This window comes from Podarcis gaigeae (assembly GCF_964106915.1).
Source record: "Podarcis gaigeae genome assembly, chromosome: 12".
NCBI classification, from domain to species: Eukaryota; Metazoa; Chordata; class Lepidosauria; order Squamata; family Lacertidae; genus Podarcis; species Podarcis gaigeae.
The window spans coordinates 17,025,513-17,035,455 of NC_139688.1; positions in this window are offsets into that span (position 1 = coordinate 17,025,513).

The window sequence follows — 9,943 nt, forward strand, 5'->3', positions numbered from 1 at the left end:
TTGCCCTGTTTCATTGCTCGGAGCTCCCCAGTCAACCTGGGGGCTGCACAAGCTTCATAGGACTGGTGCAATTGTGTTGGTGACCCATCATTCCATAGCAAAATTACAGCTACAACAGAAATGCATTCACTGGTTACTCGAAAATTCCCCAGATCATTCAGAAATCCATTGGATTTCCTAAGCCTTTCTTTTGTTTGTTTGTTTGTTTGTTTGTTTGTTTGTTTGTTTGGATGACATAAATACAGGGTAATTTTAACCCCATCACCACCATCTGAACCATCTTCTTCCAACCTTGAAGCAAAAGTTAGAGTGTGTGCCCTGGCCTATGTATTGGAATGGTGACAAACTGAGACAGCCTCATGATTATCATATAAACCATGGTGTCCTATGCTGGCTCTCAGAGGGCAATCTCAGAGACTACCAGAACCAAGACCCTTGGGTGGTCAAACAATACCTTGGATCTGAAGGAATTCAACATTTTCTCTGAGATTATTGTATTTAGGACAATCTATCCCTTTGGGAGAACTTTTTGGCTTACAGGGAAAAACATGTGAAACCTCCTCTCCTAAAACCTGGGAAATGCTCATTTCAGAACTATGAAATTGCTACAGTTTTATCTTAATGTACACGGAGACCAAAACAACAACAACAACTCTTCACTATGCAATTAGAACTTGAACTGAACCAATTACGTGTTGTAATGGCATACAACAATTATGCATAATGACAGAATTATAATTTGTGATGATATCACAAAAGCTGTTATGCAACTTTCTGAGTGAACGTTGACCATGGAATGAATATGTGTGCATGTGCTATTTCAGTGTTTCAGCTAAAATAGGGAGTATGGAAGAGTAAAACCTCATCTTACTATTCTGAGTTATTAAAAAAAGAAGTGCAAAACAGGAAGAAACCATACCCTACAGCAATAAATGAAAATATGCACATCTCAGCATTGGAAACAACACGCATGGATTCTGATGCTCAATATTATTGGAACTAGGATCGTAAACTGCTAGAGGACCAATGGTCTGGTTAGTGATCCCTCTGTGATGTGCACAAGCGTCCGCATATTACCCCTTTCTCAAAGATCTGTACTCGCTGCCAGTTCACTACCTGGTTGAGTTCAAAGTGTTACTATTGCTATGTTGTTGTTGTTGTTTAGTCGTTTAGTCGTGTCCGACTCTTAGTGACCCCATGGACCAGAGCACGCCAGGCACGCCTGTCTTCCACTGCCTCCCGCAGTTTGGTCAGACTCATGTTTGTAGCTTCGAGAACACTGTCCAACCATCTCGTCCTCTGTCGTCCCCTTCTTCTTGTGCCCTCAATCTTTCCCAACATCAGGGTCTTTTCCAGGGAGTCTTCTCTTCTCATGAGGTGGCCAAAGTATTGGAGCCTCAGCTTCATGATCTGTCCTTCTAGTGAGCACTCAGGGCTAATTTCCTTAAGAATGGAGAGGTTTGATCTTCTTGCAGTCCATGGGACTCTCAAGAGTCTCCTCCAGCACCATTATTGCTATATTATTATTGCTATATGAAGCCCTTAATGGCTTTGGATTACTTTGATCTGTGCACTTGCACTTCTACAAGTGCCACACAATCTCCATTTTGTGTTTGCAAGGAATTATTCCTTTTAGTGTTGCAGTTGTACAGATACTTTGGGATTCCCTTACTGTTAATATTAAGCAAGCACCATCACTGTACTCCTTTAGACACTTGCTGAAAATTTTTCTGCTTTGGTAGGTCTATTGAGATGCGTGACTCAGTTGCATCTATTCTTAAATTTGTTTCAGACATATTACTGTGTTTCATTGTTTTAAATGTTTTAAATCCTTTTAAAATGTATTAAATATGTCTTTATTTTATTCCTAACTGTATTTTTTAACCACAGAAGTATTTGCTGCCCTTGACTATATAGGGGAAAAGGACAGGGTATCAATTTAATAGATAAAATAAGAGTAGGCTTAATGTATTTCTCCCTGTGTTACACAAGAACACATATCACAATCTCAGATGCCTTTTATGATACCACCCTAAAACCATGGCATTCTCTTCTGGCAATGGTGCAACAGTGCTCACCCCATCAATTCAAGCACATGTGGAGGGCATAACATGTGCCAGTGATTCTTCCCAAAACTAAATTACGTACAAGAGAAACAAAATAAAGGTTCTTCATTTAGGGGAGAAGCAGAGAATGAGAGATACCTGCCCTGGATGTAATACACATGTGAGAAGATTCCAAGGATTGTGGTGGATCATCGCATGCTGAACATGAGTCAGCAGTGTGTGGGTGGTGCAGTTTTAGGCCTCATCAATGGAATCTTTGTTTCCAGATCCCATGATGTAAGAGTTTCACTTCATTCTGCATTAGTGTGTAGTCAGAAGACTCCAGTGCTGTATCCAGTTATGGGTACCACCCTTTAGGATGAGTATAGGCAAACTGTAACAGTTTCAGAGGAGGACAATGAAGATTGTCAGAAATATGGAAAACAAACCATATCAAAAGAAAAGAAAAGAAAAATGGGTAAGAGAAGAGAATACTGAGGGAGAACGTGTTATGGTAAGACCCTTCAAATACCTGAATGGATGGCACATGGAGGAGGACAAAGACTTGTCCTCTGCAGCCCCAGAGGTTATATGGGAGAGAAATTTCATTCATGTTGCATTTAGAGGAGAGCATACCTAATTCATGTTTTTTGAAACCATATGTGAACCAAAACACAGCCATCCTGCAAATTCACAGCTTTATTAATTTTTCAGTGCACTTCTCCAGCCAATGAATGTGTACAAAAATGCATAGATCAGGGTTAATTCTCCATCAAAATACATAAGTGGTAAGAACATACAAAAATGCATAATATTTGGTGGAACTGGTTGGTAAAAATGTGAATATTGTGGAAGACTCCATGTAGACATATGTATTGTAGGAGACATTCTCACTAAAATGCTGGTGGGGAATTGCCAACTGGTGTGGAAATGTGAAGAACTGAATTTAAGACTGAGAAACAAGAAGTAGAAAGAAAACAAAATTGGCAGATTCACCCATTCATAACCAGAGGGCAAGAAAATATAATTACAGATTTGTCCGGAACATTTGGAGAAACCTTTTGATGGCAAGAGCCACCCAACAATGGTGTTAAATACTTGGTGTGGCATGGGGAGGGAGATGCTATATTTCAATGGAGGTCTTCGAGAAGCTAGCAGCCATCTATTGAAGATCTCACAGTTCTGAATTTCCTTTATACAATGGGGATGGATTTGATGGCCTATGGCACCTTAGAACGGGTTAATTCTAAGATGAATGGGAAAGTTCATCTTTATCCGAAACCTGCAGAATGCACAATGATTGGGTCCGATCCCTCACACTGGAATGTGCATCACGATCTGGAAGTTCAGTTCTGCAAAGCAATTGGAGGTGAAGATGAAAGTGTAGCTATTGATTTCCTGCTGCATTTCTTTCTTTTGCTACACTAGATAGCGCTCATCGAAAGTGACTTTCCAAGAATTACTTTTATAACACTTCACTTATTTGGTGAATCCTACCAAATGATTTCTTTTGAAGTTCATCACCCACTCAATATTTTCCAAAGCCAAGGAAACTATTTTCAGGATTCTTGTTTCTTGGAATCCCCTGTTATAAAGGACAGTGTGAAAAATACACAATTCTAAATGGAGGGTAAATGTCTTTCATAAGCCATCTCACGGTGTTCAGCCTGAGCACAAGAGCACAGAATGTGTGAAGGGGGTTTTGTGATATGTATGCAACTCTGCCCCCAAATGTAGACATGTTAGGAGGTGGGGTACAGACGTCAGCAGACTATGGTTCACCCCAATCTTTCACCCAATTTACAGGTCCTTGGTGGGAAGGCTACTGAATAATTTCCCTGACTCATTAGATATTTTTCCCCCAAAAAATGTGCTGCTATATTTTTCCTTTAGAGTTTTTTAAAAAAATGTTTGATGTGATATTCTAGTTTTCTAATTTCATCATTTGGTTGTGTGAGTGTATGTGTAACGATAGATGATAGATAGATGATAGATAGATGATAGATAGATGATAGATAGATAGATAGATAGATAGATGATATAGATGATAGATAGATAGATAGATAGATGATAGATAGATAGATAGATAGATAGATGATAGATAGATAGATAGATACATAGATAGATAGATAGATAGATAGATAGATAGATAGATAGATGATAGATAGATGATAGATAGATAGATAGATAGATAGATAGATAGATAGATAGATAGATGATAGATAGATGATAGATAGATAATTTACTTTTCTGTAAATATTCACTTAGGCCACATTTACACCATACATTTAAAGTGCTTTCCCAGTCAGAGCTGTGATTTCCAGAGTGGTTTACCAATCAATCTCTCTCAAAGGCAACGCTGGAAATTGTACCTCCGTCAGAGCAATAGGGGTTTCCTAACAACTCTCAGTACCCTTAACAAACTGAAGCTCCCAGGTTTCTTTGGGGAAAGCCATAGCTGTTTAAAGTGGTATCATAGTGAATGTGGCCTTTGAGACTGTTCCAGTATCAAGTGGTATATAAATATATGAAATAATAACAACACTCTTAGAAGCCTCCTTGCGACTGGAAACTTTAATAATCCAGGGTTCCTGTTTGGGCAGGAGGGGTTGTTTCTTAGTGAATTCAACCAAATGCAGTGAGAAGCTCCAATTAAATCTTCAAGCTATGCAAAGGTTAGGAGTGGAGGGTGCAGGGCTAGCAGCAGTGGGAATATTGGGTAGGCAATGCCCAGTGCATGCACCTCTGACTCCAGCACACTTTTTGCCCTTGCATGTTTAGGCTGAATTTCCAAAAAAAGAGTTTTAGAGATGGAATGTCAAGAGGTAGTGTTCCATTTCTGAATGTGGCCTTCCTGTGTCCTAGGATCATCAGAAACAACAGATGCCAAGTCTGGCTTTTGGAGTCCCAAATATACAGAGTGCTCTGCACTTCAGGTATTGAGCTGCGACTCATTGAGGTTTTCCCATTCACTTTTATTGAGAGGAGGCTTTGGTACATTATCTCCCTGAGGCTCTTCAGCCAATACACATAGATAAGCCTCTATTCTTTGCTACACAATACAGGCTTTGCTAATCCTCTCTTTTACTACCCTGACAGCCCAGCTGTGCTCTTGCTTTAGGAAAGTTGAATTGATCTCTTGCGCTCCTTTCTCCCCTTAAATAGCAAAGTGGAGTTCTCTCAGGCATTCTCTCCTCCTTACTAGTTGCTGTCCCCTCAACTGCCCGTGTTTCTCCTTCATGTTGTAGTGGGAAGATGGGACAAGCATGCTGTGAGGAGGGTATGGTCAGGGAAGCCAGGAGTACTTGCCAGAACTGAGTACTTGCCTCTCCCTCTCCTTGTTACTAGTCTGCGATTCTTTCTCCCCTAGTGGAGGCTCCCCAAAGCCCACTGGACCACCTCCTGGGATTGTCATCTCACCATTCTGTGTCCCGCTGGCTCATCCTACTCCTGACACACGGGATAGTTTCACTGTCTTCAGTCCCATGACATCAATGCAAGAGTCGCCATCTGAGTGATGAGTCCAGCAGAAGAGCTGGACCAGTCTGGTCTGCAGTTGTCTCAGCAGAATAACTAAATTACACAGCCCTTAAGAGAATATATGCAGCATGGCTCCTAGGCCAAGTTCAACAATATAGCATCTCCATATTTTGGTTTAGAAGATTATTCACAAAACAAATTTCCTCCAATGTCAATTCCTAGATGTAAGATGTAGCCACATCCAGTTGGACCAACCAGAGTTCCAAGAGCTAATCCAAGATTGAGGCAACAAAGGCAAACATTACATATCACCTTCCAACTGTAATTGTTATGAAACTCACCATCCAAAGTTTTATTTGGATATTTGTTTCTACTACTGGACACAACTTCTGTTCTAGCCCTGTGTAAATCCCATCAGATTCTTCCTAGCAATAATGAGTGAAGGACTGCATTCTGTGCTTCCTAACTTACAATTCCCCATCATCCCCTGGATGTGTAAATTTGCCACTTCTCATCCATCTCAAAAAGGCAAAAGAAGTTTCCTTGCATCAGTGAGGTTTTGACAATCTCCTGTGGCAAAGCACTCAACATTAACAAAATATGTCAAATGAAACACTTCGGGATTGAAATAGCGCATCTCTGATTCTAAGCAAGCTCACCCATAAATAAGGTTGTTTCAACTCTTGGCTTGCAAAATACATGATACCCCTCCCAACAGGTTGCTGCTATTGATGGTAGAAAATTGATTGCACATCTTCCAGGGGCTGGGAATTGTGAAAAGTGTCCAACTTGAGTGTCCATCATCATTAATCTGTTTTGTCAAGAAAACTATAGCAACTGTTGTAAGATGAACTGCTCAGTTCTTGCAACCTGCTTTGTGAGCTGGACCTGAAATGTATTCCATTCTGACTCTTGACCTGATAATCCACAAAGGACCCTTCATTACATTATATGTTTATTTTACAGAAGTGATCACCAAGCAGGAAGAAGAGTGTGGGCTGGATTTCCTAACACTGGCAAGTTAGCTGTAGTTCAAGTGATATAGTCCCACAGTATAGGGAAAAGATCTCATGTTTAGTAAGTTAAAAAATGGTTTACTTACAAACTCACCCAATTTCAGGTTCTTGTGTTTCAGAAAGTTTCATAGGCAATAAAACCTGGCTTAGTTAAAAAGTGGGGGCAGTTTCTAGATTATTGGTAAAGGAACTCAAGAGTGTCTGTGAGAGCAATGCAGTCTGAGCTGGAACAACCACCTTCAAACATCAAGCTTCTCAAGTAGACTGGGAAAGGAACCATTTCCTCCTAATGTAAGGGAAGTGGACATAGCTAAGCCTGGCAGGACAGCTTACTCTATGGTATTAACCTCTTCATGAATTAAATAGACTCAAGCATGTTGGTTATGTGAGGCTGTTTATCCCACAAATACTAGATGGATCAACATTCTGATTGCTTCCTACATGTCAAGGTGCTACAGTGGAAACAATCTCTTTTCCTTCTGCTGCAGCAAAAGCGCTACCCTTGTCTAGTCACAGGGCTGGCCATGGCTCATACCTACAAAAACAAGGTGGGAGGCTATCTAGATGACTTCCAGTGAATGGTCAGAGAGTACCAGCTCTTGCTGCGTTTTTGAAGACAAGCAGGTGTGGACGACCTTAGTGCCCTGGCAAAGAATGACAAGATTTTCCTGGAAGTTGCTCTCTGTCTTTTAAAGAAACTGGATATAAATGTTATTAATTTGCAGCATGGGTGATGATCTTCTAGCAGCTAAGCCCTTTTCCAAGGTCCAGTGTACTTCCACCTGCTCTGTCAGCCGAAACTTCTGATAGAAACCCCTGAGGGGAAAGAGCAAATCTTCACTGTAGGGTTTAATTGTTGGTTATAGGTTACGGGAAGGACAGTTGTAATCTTTTGAAGCTAGCAGTTAAGTATCATAGAAGGGAGCTGCCTTTGACTCAAAAGGGCACACTGCAATTACAAGGAGCCAAGTGCTCATGTTAGTATCTTAGAGGAAAACGGATCGTCCGTGGCTCAGAACACGATTAGTTCTTCTCAAGATCCATTCGAATCCTGAGTTTCCCCCTCTCTCCTGCCTTCTCATCTTGTCATTTTGAGATTTGGACAGCTTCATTTTCTTAAAGAGTGGAGCGAATTTATATTCTTCCCATTTGATATTCAAAGCAGATGAATAATTAAATTAACCCTGTTGCTTTTTGATCAGAGTCAATGTCAAACCACTCATTTTGCATGGCTTTGGGGAGCCACCCTGTAGCAATGCTAAGCTCAGAGTTAAGCCAACTGTTTCTTTGCCTCCTTTTCTTTCGACGTGGAGAGGTCCAACTCCCATCTGCTGGGAGAAGGCCAGTGGTGAATATGAAACAAAACCAGAATCCAAAATGAGTCTCACAGCTTCAGAGTACAGATTAAATTCCATCCAAGGATCTTGGGCTTCAGAACTAAATCCTGTAATCCTCTTTTGATAGAGCTAAGTGCCATTATCCTCAAATTGCAGATGGGACCAATATGAAGCTTTACAGAACCAACAGGGATGCTCTTGTCCTCAAAGTGAACCACCAGCCCAGAAACAAAAAACCCAGAGCATTGTGGGTGAATGCGGATGACCATTTATCAAGTGGCAACTTCTCACCATGTACCCATATCGCAGGCCAGCACAACTTGTGACCTGCCAAGCTGCACACAACCCGCCAGCTGTGTATTGTGGCATGCCAACTGCTTTCCAAGCTCTCCTGTTTCCACTGCCGGATAGGCTGCGAAACCAAAGAGATTTATCAGTGGATTTCAGTGTGTGACTGGTGGACTGCATTCAGCTTCTTAATGTGCTTTGATGGTTCACACCTGCAATTTAAGGACAATGATGCTGTTCCAAGGCATTATGTTGTTGGTATTCACCTTTTCACACCCCTCGCCAGGACTTGGTGGCAAAGCTTCAGACTGGGCACAGACTGGGACATGGCTATGGGCAAGAGAACTCAAATCCAGACTCAATTCATCGCCCCATTTTTCAAAGCTGCCCATGCTGGATTCTGAAATGCAGCAGGCAGAATACATCTATTTGTTGATCAGGCAAACTCAGCAGCAACAGGAACCCTAGTATTTATTTTAGACCTGGCCATTTGAGAACCTTCCTATTGCTTGTCTATTATGGTAGCTGATATTGCCCTCATGCATTCCAAGAGGACCCTGGAGCCTCAGCACACACAGTCCTAGGTGAGCTCAGCTGACCAAGTCCAAGCCTAGTTTCATGCAGATGTACAAAGAGGACACATACAATATGCTATGCATGAGGCTGCTGCTGCTGAAGAAGAATAGAATATTAAAGTTGGAAGGGACCCTGAGGATCATCGATTCCACCCCCCTGCAATGCAAGAATATGCAACTGTCCCATATCAAACCTGAAACCTAGGCATTTTCAGCACCATGCTCTAACCAACTGAGCTATCCAGGCCTGGAAATGACATTTAGTACAAAATACAGCAATGTACATGGAAATCCAAACAACATTTGGAACAGGCTGAAGGCGGTGGGTGGGTTGGATTGGGCAGTGATGTCCAACTGCCTAGTGCAGCTAGTCTCCACTGGCCTCCACTGGTCTCTGACTGGGGCTTCAAGTGTAACATCTAACTGGGACCAGGCTTATGAATCAAACAAAGTCCCTCTTTAAATAGCTGCTTTGGCTTCTGATACATTTCTATACTTGATTCAGGATGCTAGCATTAACCCTTAAAACCATAAGGTTCCCACTTCTCCAAGGTCAAGATCAGGGAAGTGTTGAGTTTCCAGATGAGTTTCCAGATGTTGCTGCTATCACACCTCCCATCATTCCTGTCACTTGGCCAGACTGGTTGGGGCTGATTGGAGTTGGAGTCCAAAAACATCTGGTGGGCAACTGGTTCCCCATTCCTGCCTTCAGTGAACTGCTTTGCTTGGAGATCACTAACTCCAGCCTTTCTTCATATCCCTCCAGCTTGTGAACCAGGCTAGGACTCTCTTGGTGTTGCCACCCTGACTTCAGAATTTTCTGCCTCAGGATGCTTGTATGGCCCTAACACACACACACACACACACACAGAGAGAGAGAGAGAGAGAGAGAGAGAGAGAGAGAGAGAGAGAGAGAGAGAGAGATATGCTTTAAAATGCTGAGTTTCCTATTTTTGTAATCTGGACTTTTATTGCTCTGCTGCTACTGTTTGTAACCCCTTTCCTGTTTAAATACTCATTCTCTCATTCTTCCTTTTACATTTAGTGCAGTTTTGATTTAAACTTGTCAGCTGCTCTGAAGAGTGTGATAAATATCTCAAAAATAAATATACTCCAGAGAAGAAGTCAGGGATGACATAATCCGTCTACTTCCAGTCACATGGTTTTCTACCCAAAATTTCCTTCTGTTTCCACATTACTCA